A 14,488-nucleotide genomic window follows, 5' to 3' on the forward strand; every position below is an offset into this window, starting at 1 on the left:
ATGTATTGATGAACCCATAGAGACTGCTGTGAAATGTAAGTTTCCACCAACAAAAGAAACAAAAATACTACCCTGACTAGTCCTCATTTGAACAGCACTGTTTATTTTGGAAACAAGCACACAAATATTTGCACATCCTAAGCCTGCTATCCATATAGCTTTGCTTAAGGTATTCTTGAATTGAAAATTTTAAATAGGTAAAAGTATAATGGAGCATTCTCCACTTCCTCCTCAGGCAGCCAGCTTATCAAACTATACTGAATCCAGCAGCAGGGGACTTTAACAATCATTAAGTCAAATTGTGAGGCCCTACCTATTTCTATTAGAGCTGAGGAAAGAATTTAGGATCTTCAAGGCAGTCAGTCTTCATAGTTATTCACAGTTCTTTTCTGTGCTTCAGAGATTACAATGTAACGGCTATAACAAGGGAGGTTGCCTCCTTAACCTGAATAAAACAGTGACATGGAGGGAGAAGAAGTCCCAGGCTTAAAGGACTGATTCAGTTCACATAAACAGAGAAGTATGGATTTTTGCATTCCAGATAAGCAGGCTAATCTCAGAGATATCTGTCTGGTTGATGATGGTGAACAAAACTCCACATAAATAATAGTTAAGCAGGTTTCCAGTATCTTAGACTGGGATCCAGCACATGCTTTTTCAGGAGGTTGACAATATGGCATTTGCTGATTTTGCTAGTGTCGTGGTTTTATGTATTATGCATATTTATGTATTGGTCTCACTTTGCTAACTATTAGTGAACATCAGCAGGAATGCAGTTTCATAAATACTTGTTTGTTTTTTTTTGGATGCAGATGAGGCCAGGCAGAAAAGTAGAATCTGTGGTGCTGCTCATGGCACCTTTTTCAACAAAAGCAAAGAGGTTGATTCAGAGCTTGTCTTCAATAGTGCTGCTGTAATGAAAATACATCCCTTGCAAGTGTGACCACTTTACAGCATGAGAACAGATCTGTGAAATTCAAGTGATGCTAGTACTCTCATTAGGACAGAACTTCTGCTGCTATTTTCTGGAAAGGAAAATATTAGTTAGCCTCATTGTGCATAACTCAAAAAAAAAAAAAAAAAAAAAAAAAAAAAAAAAAAAAAAAAAGCCTGATGCCACGCTGTTGGGACTCAGCCCATATCTTCTGCTTGCATTTCTCTTAACCATGCCCTGTTCTTTTCTTCAACACTTTGCACAAGCACGTTTTTGTGGGTTTAAAAAAAAACAACTCAGCCTAGCTTCTCTTAGCTGCTGCAGCTGTGCAGCATCACCTTAACTGCAACAGAATCTTCTGAATCCATGGGAGAAGGTAATTTGTTTCTTGACCAACTGAGAATATGCTGGCATCAGTTTAAGATGTATTCTGCAGCTTCCTCTTGTCCCTCAAATTGCCATCAACCGGACAAGCCCTTTTCGCTAGAAAGCTGTGACACAAATCCATTGTTTAGTGCAACTCAGGGAGAGCACAGCTGTTCCGCATTTGACTGAAAACTTTTTCCAGCAAGTCACAGAAAGTTTTGTGCTGAACTGAATTCCAGTCTTAATAAACAAGTTAAATAAAACCTCCACGAAGTGCCTTCCTATCTTCATGCATACTCACTTGTATCCAAATATTTTCCCTAGTCACGCTCTGCTCAATGCAAAACAATAACGTAATTATTTTCTTCCTTAGCAGGGCAGCCTGAACTTGAAATTATTCAGATGTCTCTGAAAGTCATATTAGTTATGATCTTTGAGTTAGTGACACCTTAAAAAAAGAGAAAAAAAGAAAAAAAGAATGACAAGGCTATTTGGGTAGTTATTGTTTTAGTTGCACATGATAAATTTGTTGCTGGGAAACATTAATGTGGATCATCTGTTCTGCTTGTTTGTATAGTCTTATTCCACAGTAAATGTGAAATCTTTACCCGCCAGTGGGAAAGAAGAACTGCATGTTTATCCTTCAGTGTCACATGGAGAAATCATGTGAAGAGCATTAAAACACTTTATCTGTTCGTATTTGTATTTCAAAGCACCATGATAGGAAGCGTTCCAAAATTCTGGGCAATAAACTTTTATTTTTGAACATTACATAAATATAATTGCACAACAAAGCTTCTGGTTTCAAACTTCATTTATTTAAGCTCACACAGAATTTTTTGTAAACCAAGTTGCCATTAAGTATCTCTGTATCATAGATGATTGCCTCAGTAATCCTTGCTTTCTTGAATTAGATATTTGCTTGAAAAGGAATCATTTATTTTCTAGACTTGGTACACATTGGGATGTCCACACAGTAGGAAATTCCAGCATTTGATTCCTTGATTTCAGTTCCTATTGGACTGAGTAAGTAACCAAACTGCAATTCATTTTTCTGCTTATGGTGAGTCTCCAAAATGGGTATGCAGAAACAACCACATCTTGTCATTTGTTTAAAAATAAAAGTAAATGAAAGAACATACTTCAACACTGAAGAATGAAACCATTTTTATTTGGTTTGTTGAAATGATGAGAAAAAGATCTCTCTTATTTTCACATTGAAACGTTGTGTTTTCCTAGAATTGCAAAGCATCTCCCGGGTACACAGATTACCTCCCAAGAATGGATTTTCTTCCTATATAGAGCTTCACATACGTTAATCCATTCAACCAAATGATTGCACCATACTGTGCAAGGACTTGGCTAGAGCAGTGTTTCACACTGTGACCTAGTTGTGTGAACTCATGGTGCTCAGAGATATGATTTAGCAGAGGTTGTTAGAGTTAGGGTACTATGGTGAGACTGTGGTTGCACTTGATGATCTTCGAGGCCTTTTCCAACCTGGGTAATTGTATGATTCTATGATGATTCTAGGTTTCCAAGCCTGAACTCTTTTTAAACAATATATCATATGTTGAAGTTAGGCCTTAAGATTCTTAATCTTGATGTTTTTGTTGCTGTTGCTTGTAGTACTTTCTTGTTTTCAAATTCAAAAATAGTCACAAGGGGGTTTGCTTCTTTCTTCCTGCCTGCATGTCTGCCTGCTCCTTTTGTTATTTCTGTATATAACTGAAACTGAAGTATTGTTGGTGAATGTAACTGTTTGGCTTACTTTGTTACCCACCAGATGTTTCAGCTGTTAAAATTCTCACTGAGTCTTGCGTTCTGTCATAATACATCATGACAATTGTTTTAACATTCACTGCAAAATGGCATCGTCTGCCATGACCTACCAAGATATCTGGTTCCTCCTGTACCACGGCATGCTTCAGTCTCTCAGTGCACTTCAGTGTACTACTGCTTTCAGTGCTGAATCCTTTTAACCTGGGATATGGCAGAAGAAACAGGATGGAATCTTTCCACAATGTTGTGTCTCCCTTGTGCTTCTGGAGCCCTATGTCTAGATTGTCTATAGATTTGTGCCTAGATATCACAACATCCAGTAGTTAATTAACAGATGCAGTCATGATGATCGTGCATAACATGATGCTCACATTTAGAAAAACATTACCTGTTGCCAAGACTCACAGCCACAGTATTACTGTGCAGTGCTGCAGTAACCATTAGACTTATTAGATTCTGCCATACACATTTGTAATACAGTAACACACCAGCGTACTTGGAATTCAGAAACCACACAGATGCAGAACATTTTACAGAGCATATATGAGGCAGTTTAGAATTACTGCAGAAAAGTTCCAGCATGTGGAGAAAGACAGATTGTCTAATTCTGAAGAGCACTTATGAATAAAGTCATACAGAACTTGGGTACATGTACTGAAGAAAATTTTAGCAGTGGTCTCCCAAGGACTAGTTACAACTGAAATGTGATTAAATCAGACAGACACAGGCTCCTATGTGTACTTGAGGCCTAGGCAACTGATGTCCATCAAATCAAGAATTAGTTCTATGATAAAATTAAGGTTTTTAAAACTGTGTGCTGTGTTCCATGTTGAAGAAACGTTATTGTTTTTCTACAAACAGTTTAAAAGGAAGACTTATGCAGAGCATGCTGCTAGAGGCGTGGTGGTCCAAAGGTTAAACAATTTTTGACAGTGCTTCCTCAGCAACTAGTATTAGATTATTCATTTACCTTTCTTTCTTTGATAAAAAAAAAGATCTACTGAATATTTTTATTACCAGTATCATATATTCTGTTTAGTCAGTAAATCTGATGTCTCATCTACATCCTGCTGAAGGAGTATAGCAATGAGCAATTGTAGAAACCACCTGATAAGCAAGCTCTAAAACACAAACAAAACATTATCCAAGGACTGAAGCAAAAGAAGAAGTTAAAGAAAAGACAGAGCACAATTCAGCTGTCACTAGAGGAGGAAAAGCTCTTTGGGATTGCTGTTATAGCAATCAGATGGCAAGTTTAGCTTGGTTGTATTTTTCTTATTATTAAATCACAAACCTAAAAATATCAGGTCAGTGTCACAAATAGAGTTGGGCAGGCTATTTTTAAGGAAAATTTATTTAACAAAACCTTTGTACAGTGTGAATGACCCTCTAAGTCCAGTGGCTGCTCTGTTGCCTTTGGCAGGATCCCAGAAAGGGAAGGACTAAGGAGGTGATAGAAAATGTCTGGAGCTCTCAGAAGCACTCTTTTAGATCTAGTGATCAGTAGCAGAGGAGAAGCTGAAAAAGGCTATTTTTGAGCTTAGTCAGGCAACATGAGATTGAGAACAAAGAAAAACTGTGATGGAAACAGCAGTGCAAAGGACTTCTGAGGAGGGGAAATGTGTAACAGGAGGCATAAGAGAAAACTTGCTACAAAGCAGGGTAAATAGCAGAGTAGGTGAAATCTGAGGAACTGAAAAGAGGATAGTCAGGTTGTTCAGTGGGTGATGTGAAATAGGCGATGGGCCCAGAAGCCTCTTGGGGAAGGCTCCACAGATAATCAGTATGTCTTTGTGCTCCTATACCTGGTGCACATGCAGCAAGGATTGTGTATGTCCAGGCCTTTCATCTCTTTCCTTGCCAGAGGACTTGTGCATTGTACCAAGCCTCCATTCAAAGAGGTGTCTCAATCTGTAGCAGATAAATTGGACAAGGATCCTATCTGCAGGCTGCCTTTGAGATTTTTTGCCTAGCGTGCACCTGTTCTGCACATGCAGGCAATGACCAGTCAGAGCAGAGTATGGCCTAACATCCAGGCATGCAAGTGGGTCTGAGCTTTGCATTCTCATCCCAGCACATCTGCTGCTGCACTGAAGGGCTGTGGGCAGTTGGATGATCTGGAGGCTACCCCGGCTGGAGAGCTTAGAAACATGTCCCCTTGCTATCCTTAGCCTTGCAATAAGGTTTGCATAAGCTGAGCTCAGGCTGATTTTAGTTTTATCCATTGCGTAATGTTCAAAATGTTTTTGAATGACCAGGAGTCATTTGCTGATGCTTCTCTGTTGTCTGAAAGGCTGTTCTTTGTAATTGTGTTGTAACTGTATTTATCCAGGCATAGTGTATGCACCTTGGCTGTGAGAATGGCAGATCAGTAGAGCTTAGTAGATATTGAATGCTTCTTGTGGAAAGCACATGCTTTTCATTAACGGTCTTCTGGATAGAGCTTTTGGTGCAAGCATGTTTGTGACAGGTAAATGAATTCTGGCAGCATTTTTATTAGAGCCACTGCAGAAATGGATAGCCTTACATTCAAGAACTTTCATGTTCTACACTGTTTGTTAAGTATAATACAGGAGGTACTGTAAAGTCCCATGGCTGAATATTGGTTGCTCAAGACTTAAAGTTATTTGCTAGGCAGACAATTGATAAGCAGACGCTACCTTGTAATTAATACAGAAGAGAAATCCTTGCTTCTCATCTGCTTGCTTACATTTTTTTAATGCTCACTGGGACCATTTGATTATCTCATCTGCTCATGTTGATGATATAGACCAAGGCATTTCATACAGCTGTTTTCACAGGGGAGGTACCTTAACTGATTCAAGAAAATATACACAGAAAATCAGTAATTTTTCTAAGCTTTTTGGTAACTGTGGGTAGGTGGCCACTTTATCTTCCTGAAGCACACACTGACTGTTTATGTCACATTTTATACTATGCCTTGAGTAGAGAGAGACAGGTTTTAAATAAAAATAAAAAAGCAAATCAAAGGAAAACAAAAGAAGCTCAACTTAGGGAGACAGTCAGTGTAAAGTGTGTGTATTTAAGTTCTGTAGTGTTTATTTCTCTAGAAAATTTTATTTCTCTTACCCAAAGGAGATTGGGAGGGATAAAAAAGGTCATCATGGAATTTGAAAGGAAAGGCTGCCCCAGAGTAGATGTTAATTCTCAAGAATAGTAGAGTAGTCATAATGCTGCAACATTCTTCCATAATTTGAATGTGATGATGTTTTAGACCATAGACTTATTAGTCTGCGAGCCGGGGCCTCTGTTTTAACCTCCTCCAGAGCAATTTGTTTGCAGGGCAGAAGTAGTATCCAGAGTTATGGTGTGAATACACATTCTTTAACTACATCAGTGCAAGATGCAGAATCTGTGCTAACCCTGGCAAAGAACAGCCACTAAGAACTATGCAAGTTCAGAGAAAAGCAGATAAGGAGTATTTACTCATCCCTCTCTTCTGAAAGGATGATAGCTTCTGTTAGCAGAGCAGAAAAGGCATCAAGGGGAGCAGCTAGATTTCTCAGACATAGTATGATATCCAACTTCTCTCTAAGGTGCTGTTGTAGAATCTGAAAAATTCTATGCATACTTAAATTCTCAACAGCCCTTTGAATTTACTTCTTTTTATAAAGGAATGCAGACTTTGGTTTCTGAGATTTCCATACAAATCCCTCAAAATCTGAAATAGAGAGGATTCTGAATCCTATTCTCTTCAAGAACTTCTGTATAAATCTGAACAATGTTGCATTCTATAATCTGAATTGTAAGGCTGGCTCCTTGATAAGCACATCATGGATATCCCCCAAAAATAGCGGCGAAAACATTTATAAATTAGAATTTGGAGATTTCTGTTGCATCATCAGAACTGCTCTCCTGTTTACAACACTTCAGCATTTTCATCTTGGGCACATATGCCAGTTACATAGCCAGGGTACTGCTGAGCCAAAGCCAAACATCACAAGCCTACTGTTGGTCTCTTCCCCTCCTCGAAGGGGCTAAGTTTTTTGTCATAGTCTCGACCACAGGTTGATCTTATACCACTCTTTTGAATCACTATCTCGTGACTCTGCAGTTGTGGGACTGACGTGGACCTAGATGTAGTCTTAGAAATCCCAGTGGTTTGTTACCACCTCTGCCATCTTCCAGTCCTCATTTTCAATCTGAAAGAGAAGTATCTCCCCTTGCCATAAACCAGTGCCAGCCTTCAGTACCTCAGAACTTCTTCCTTGTTGGCTTCACAGTATATGAATACAAAGCATACTGAACATGTATTTTCTATGTAAGGACATTATTTCAGATGACTCTTTGGCAAAGGAAATGTTTCAGAATTTGGAAAAAACAGACTAGCTTGTAAATACTGCCAAAAACACCAAATCTTTTTTGAGGGCAGACGCTTTGGATGCTTCAGCTGGCAGAAAACCACTGAGGGATATTTTTCAAAATATAAAGTACTGTCCTTTTGAAACTGCCCAGTTATTTGGAAGAATGTAAAGTATATTCACAGGATACTGGAATCCAGCCACCTGACACTGCTTGAATAGGAAAAGTTCTTGCAAATCAAAATTGGACTTTGGATTTTAATAGTATTAATAAAAAGGACTGAAGGAAACTGTTGCATTTGAGTAGGAGTTTATTTTTAGTTTACTCAGTAGCTGAAAATAGAATTTCCTATACATAGGAACCACATTTTGCCTCTGGTGTGGGTGTTTCTGTCTGTCTGGACTTGGAAGAGGCTACTGGTGACAGATGTACTATCAGTTCTGCACTCCGAGCAATCCATACTTGCATCGTTTTGGAAGTTTAATGACGAGCTTAATGTTGAAATCACAGTCTGAAAAATAAGCTCAGATAAACTAAAAAATCTATTTGCCCTGTGTAGGCATTCTCTGAATTGAATTTGGAATGTGTCATCCTTGCTGACTGTCAGATCTTGGGGCTTACAGAAATGTTAGTGAGTGAATTATGTAAAAGTCTGTCCTTTCTCACCTTTTTTTGTGTGTTTTTATTCATGCTTTTCTTCTCATTTCACTCTCTATGTCAAAAGTTTAAACAGACTTGGGGATGAGTGGTAGCAATGTAGGCCGCTGGACTACTGAACCAAAACAGTAAGGATCATGTTCAGTGTTGTCTCCCTGGTTCTGTCAAGCTGCCCTATAAATTATCATTACACAACTTTGCAACATGAGCTATAAAAATAAGTATTGAGAAATGAATAGGTCAGAGAATGAGAGTGAGTTCATTCTGTAGTGATTTCAAAACCACAATTGTTCCCCTTTCCTCCTCTCCCCCCAGGAGCAGAAATTAAATTACATCATTTTACCTAGCTTTATATGTCAGATTTTCCATAATTCACTCACAGACTCAAGAGTTCAAGCAGTTAAAGAGTAACTTGTTCCTCTTTTACCTTCCTTTATTCTTTTTTCTACTTTATTGAAATGCAGCCATTCATGGTATATTGGATTCTTAATGTTTTTTCATTAGAATGAAAGAAATTAGAGTTTTTAGACATATGCCTTTGAAAGAGATTACATCAAGTGCTTTTAGGACCTCGCAGGAGATAGAATACATATATTAGTATCAGTACTGCCATATTGGTATAAACAGCTTGTCACAGTCTGGGACTCACTACTTAGAAAATGGTTTTGGTTTTGGAACTCAAGCAGTTGACAGCTAGAGGTGCTAGTTAATAATAATAATAATAATAAAGTGTGTAAATCTGTGGTGCATAAGATAAAACCAAGAAATTATTACTGGTGAAATTATTACTGGTTTCATAAATGGAAGAAAAGAATGCTTTTACATTTCGAGATCCGTAAGTCTGTGAATTGTTTCTTCAAGAAACAACTGTGTGAATTAAACCTCCCCAGACATTCAGAGCACTGAAAATCTGTTGTATGCTAATTCATATAAGCTTTGAATATGAACACTATAGTAACACAAAACATTTCTGTTCAGATGTAGCTAACATTTGCACTGGGAGGCTGACAGTGTGATTGTAGAGGCCCTTACACTAGGCTACACAGCCAGCCTTTACCCCATGACATGTAGCTTCAGTACAGACCAGTACAGCTTGGCCAGAGGGTTAATGGTAGTTTAATCATAGCAGAAAATGCTGCCTATCTATTCTGATATTTAATTATTCTTCTATGTCTTGTCCTGGTGTGTATTCGATGTTTTTTTTTCAAATACTGCTTACCCCCTGGAAATATGAATATCATTACCAAAGTGAGGCCTGTTGTACTCCATCAATAGGCAACTCCTAGGACAGCCTAGTTACAAGTAACAATCTAATCTTGAAATGCTTGTTTCTGTTATTGGAGGGAGTTTTGTAAAACCAGCTGCATATGAGAAGCCTGCTCCAGAATATAGTTAATTACTGCTATACAGTGTTACGCTAGCTGAGCTGGAGCTATGTTTCCTTTAGCTTACTCTTTACTGGCACCATGATTCCTGCCTGTTCTGTTCTAGCTATTTTGGCTTGGATGCCTCTGTCAGGGTCAGATGTTTCAGACCAGGCCCACTCCAATCAGTCATGGAGATGTAGGTCAGATCCAGAGTGGGGTCATATTTTTTTTCCCAGTGGTCCTGTGTAGTAAGCTGGTGCTTCCCATGCTTGTATCAGCCTCAGACCCAGAGATGCCACCAGAGAAGTCAGGGCAGTCTAGCTGGGCTCAACGGGAGTTGACAAGACAGTGTCCTGGGTTGGCCACAGGAGAAGAGGAAGGTTCAGCTCACCAAGCCCTGCACTAAGGCCAGGTAACTCAGTGATGCTTCCTGTGGGCTTTTTCCTCCAATGGAAAGTGAAAGATGAGCTCCTTCAGAGTGTGATTACAGGAATAACTGTCTAATCCTTTTATTCTGGCTCATACTTACTCCCTGTTTTGGGAGCCTGGCAATATATGTATCCCCCAAAAATCTCTTTGCTGAATGACTAATGGAGATGGGTTCCTAACTGGCACTTTTAATCATCTTGCTATCGCCAAGCATCTAACTATTTAGCTGTTGAAACATCTGAGCTGGATGTGTCTTTAGCCAGATTCTGATAAAATCAGGAATCAAACCAAGGAATCCTGGTTCACAGATATTTTTCCTGTAACAATCAGAAAACACACTGTGCTTTTCTACCTCTAGGTATTTTCCATGATTTCAGTTTCCTTCTGAAACTCAGACCTAAAGCTGCCTGTAAAATCTGACTTTCAGACAGACATAGGAAAATCTGATATTAATAAAGAACCACAGGTTTTATCAAATGATTTTTTTTTTTTAATATGTTTTCATAAGGTATAAATTTTAATGAGCCAAGAGAAGATAATAGTACCCCTTGTTTAATTTGCTGTTTTTGTGCCTTTAATCTGTTCGCTTGCTGCAGTTCTCTGGGAACTTTATTACCAAATTAGATGCATATCATTATATCCCCGAGCAGCCACATGGTCAATATGGTTTTTTGTTTTCTTGCTTTTTAAGATTCAACCACACACACACACAAAACCCATGTGCCACATGTGAAGATTTAGATTCACTGAAAGATTATTCTCCATAAAACATTTTCAGATACCTGGAGTCATATCAGGCACTGCAGGTGTGCTATATTGGGATTTGTACTAGGAATTGTTTATGACTTTTATGTGCTATAGTTAGGGCCCTCTGATTTCTCCTGTCAGTTTTCATCATTACTCTCTTCGTTTTCATGCCTTCTCAGGGTGACTAGTGTTGACTACTGCACCCAGATCCTCCCCAGCCTTCACTACCCTGAAGAATGGTAGTTTGTTCTGGACACGTTAGCCCCCCAGAGACAAAACACAGAAGTAATACTTCAGGATTCTTATATTTTTAATTCAATTCCTTTTCCAAAGCTTTGTCTTCATTTGTCAAGGCACATGACCGCAGCCTAGAGAGCTTCTGGATTACTGCCTATCATTTTCTCTTGGCAGTAGTTGTTGTAAACGTATCAGCTTTATCTTCCACTGCCTGGGCTGGTCCCTCAGCCTTTTCCAGGGGAGTGCAGTGATTCCTGACCTCAATGATAAGCCAGATAAATTGGTTCAGGTGCCATGAATAGCAGCTAGCAACCCATTTTCTCCTTGTGGAATATGGCTGTCATCACTTCTGGTCAGCAATGATGCAGTTTCCTCTAGCTATTTAGGCTTCCTGTCTTTGAAGGGTCTATGGAAGACCTCTTTAAATCTGGATGTTTGTTCATTTAACCACTACCTTTCTGTTATGAATAGCATTACTCAACATGGAATTGATTTTGTGTGTTTGTGTTTGTATGTAATGTCTTACAAATATAACTAGTAATTAGCTACAATAAGGTCAAGATAAGAGAGGATCCTTGTAAACCTCTTTTCCTGGTGTTGCTTTTCCAGCCTGAGAAACAGACTTAAAAAAAGCACCTGTTGTACAGATGCTTTTGTATGTTGGTACATTAAACAATGAACCAGTTTGTTCCTTCTTCATTCCTTAGGTATGTATATTGCAAGCTTGTATCTAATTTAATATCCCTATTAAACTTGTGGTTTACTGGTTAGTTTTTAGAATTGTCTTCTATTTTCCCATGAATTCCAAAGAGTAACTTCCATGTAAATTCATGTGTTTGGCACACTAGAGAAATAGATGGCTAGATCTGGAAATTCTCACTGCACACTCTTGCTGTCCTTCAATGTCTGGGACTCTTCTTTCAGGACAAAATGGAAACAAGGAGCACAGATCTGAAAGGAGGAAAACAGCATAGTATGTATTCTGGCAGAGTGTCAGATACTACATGTAACCTAAAAAAACATCAAAATTCTTGAATTGTATTTTGGAAGTCAGGATTAATTTCTCAGCATATTTTCCAATGACACTGTTTAATACCTGCTTTGGTAAACAGGACTTTTTACTAGACATTCTTTGAATAATTAGAAAAAAAATGATCATAATCTGTAAGAAATCCAAGATAGGATGCAGTATTTACCAGCCTATGGAGTTATTTCTGGGGGAAGTTAACTTATTTAGTAAATACATTTGCAAGTATAAAGCAACTTTTTAGGACACATCTTCACCTAGAATGCTGCTTGCAGCCATCATCTAGCTTGAATTTGAATGCTGTAGGACATGTATGAGAGTTTTAGCCACCGTCCTTCTTGTATAATCAGAGATCTTGTATGTGAAAAGATTATTGTCACAACTGTGCCCCAACTACATTTTACAAAGCTCCCAGGGAGCTGATTTTTTGCTATGTTCCATAAATAAGATATTTTAGATATATATCTATTCTAAAACTTCACAAATTTTCCGAGAAAAGATATGGATTAAAAGACTAGTAAAAATAATAAGTAGCTGGACCTATGGAGAACAGAATGTGCAGCTTTACAGGAGCTTTAGACTGTTTGTCTCTCAGGACTTGAGTATGCAAGGTGTGTATCTGAGTACATGCTCAACAATGTGAGTATGCTCTCTTTTAATGAAGGTAAACACTTCTGTCTAAAAGATTCAACTGCTAGTGAAGCTGATGTTAAATAAATAAGATCCATAGTTGCACGCAGTGAACAAGTATTCTGATAATCCACAGTTAATAATTGAAGAGGAGATACCCTGAGAGATAGAAAAGGGAAACCTTTTAGACAAGAGACCTGAATTGGATACGAGGATGTAAAGTCATCTCTGTAAAGCTAGCTGGTTGTTTTTGAGATGGTGAAGGAACACAATCACCCCTGGAACAGGGCAGTGTTCTTGCAAGGTCAGACAAAGCTCTTCTTCCCTGGGGAGTTTTTTTTCTCCTGTCTGGCTAACATACCTTTTTCATCAGTAGTCGTGTAACTGTTCTAAGTATTCCTATATGTTTCAGAAGAATTTAATTTGTAGAATAATTAAATGATGCATAATGCATTTTCTTGGGCAATTCAGTTAGTGTCTAGGAAGAAGAAGAGCTAACCCAAAACCTCAGAAAAAAAAAAAAAAAAAAAAGAATAAAAAAAGCATTATTGAAGTCCACTCTTAGTAGCTGGCTCTGTTTCCTATTGCCATGGATGTGTTTACACTAAGTACAAGTTTGTCACTAGGCTGTCAGTCTCTTCTCATATTTCATCCCATGTGTGAGGCCAGCTGCTTCTGTCTACCTTCATTGTTGAGAATCTTTTGATAAAACATTCCTGCATACCAAGACAGGGCGCACTTCCTCCTCATACCACACGTTTCATTATTGTGAAGCAAAGAGAAACCAGCCAGTTACACAGCTTCCTGTAATTATTCTAGTAATTTGTTTGCAAAAAGCAAGCCTAAAACTATCCTAATACAAATCCAGAACATTGCTAAACAAGTATATGGTTATTAATACTCTAAATGAGAATGTTATAATGAGCAATTTACTTTTTTGATTAGTATATGTACTACATTTCCTTCAGTTTATGAACACAATTAAAAAATACAGTAATATCTCTACTGAACTGGAGACTGAGCATTTTTACTAAGTATGGGAGCTTTCTCATTCTCCTCAAGAGTCAGGGCTCTCTGCAGAATTGGTGCATGCCAGGAGGCTGGAACGGTGTATCACAACAGCTCTTGGAGGAGCAACCAACAAGGACTGCAAAGTGCACAGTCTCTGCAGAGAGAGGGCAAGAATCTGAACTTCTCTGGCACTCTGAATGCTCTGTTTCAGCAAAGTACTGCACAAATACATGACTGCAATTGTGTGAATGCTTTACCAAAGTCAGCAAGATCGTGAATGTGCCAGAAATTAAAGGCATACTTAAGTGCTTTGGCAGACTGGTGTTTTGTTGAGTTAGGCTATTCTGGTGGAGATGCTGAATGTGTAACTTGACAGTTCTCCCCAGCATCTTAAGCTCTTTACCATGAACTCTGAGGTTTAGATGCTGAAAATCATCTGAATATCTGAACCATCTGTGAGCAAAAATTTTATCTCAGAAAACATTAGCTAAGAACTAAGACAAATGGGTGACTACTCTCATGGAAGTAAATGCTTTATTTAAACACAGGCTTCAGATGCATATTGGATCCCGATAGCATTTGTAAAGAGCAGGCCCTTCTATTTTGTGTTTGTAATGATGTCTTTCACACTTCTCATGCTGAAGTCTGAGAAAAATTGGTAGTCGAAAAAAGCCATACAAGCTTGAATGGTTTTATCTTGTTAGTTGATGGAATTCATCAACATTTAACAATTTATTATCATTCTGTTCTTCCAAGATGCACATTTCTATAATAAAAAACACCTTAACTATGTTTTAAATGCACCAATTTGGTACAACGTTTTTTTGGAGTGATAGAAATTATAGGCAATGTGCTTGTAAGTAAGTTTGTACACTCTTCAGTTTGCTGTGGTGATCCTTCTCATACATTTCCTTCTTTCTTTCTTTCTTTCTTTCTTTCTTTCTTTCTTTCTTTCTTTCTTTCTTTCTTTCTTTCTTT

General features: G+C 38.2%; 1 long non-coding RNA gene across 1 annotated transcript in view; it reads right to left on the minus strand.

Moving 5' to 3' along the window:
• Positions 1 to 10,423: 10,423 nt before the first annotated feature.
• Positions 10,424 to 14,488, minus strand: part of LOC140252687 (uncharacterized) — a 229,876-nt gene continuing 225,811 nt past the window's right edge. Inside the window, exon 5 of the long non-coding RNA XR_011903692.1 lies at positions 10,424 to 11,793. This is a non-coding gene — a long non-coding RNA (uncharacterized lncRNA). The remainder of the gene's footprint in view (positions 11,794 to 14,488) is intronic.

This window comes from Excalfactoria chinensis, chromosome 5, assembly GCF_039878825.1.
Source record: "Excalfactoria chinensis isolate bCotChi1 chromosome 5, bCotChi1.hap2, whole genome shotgun sequence".
Taxonomy (NCBI): Eukaryota; Metazoa; Chordata; class Aves; order Galliformes; family Phasianidae; genus Excalfactoria; species Excalfactoria chinensis.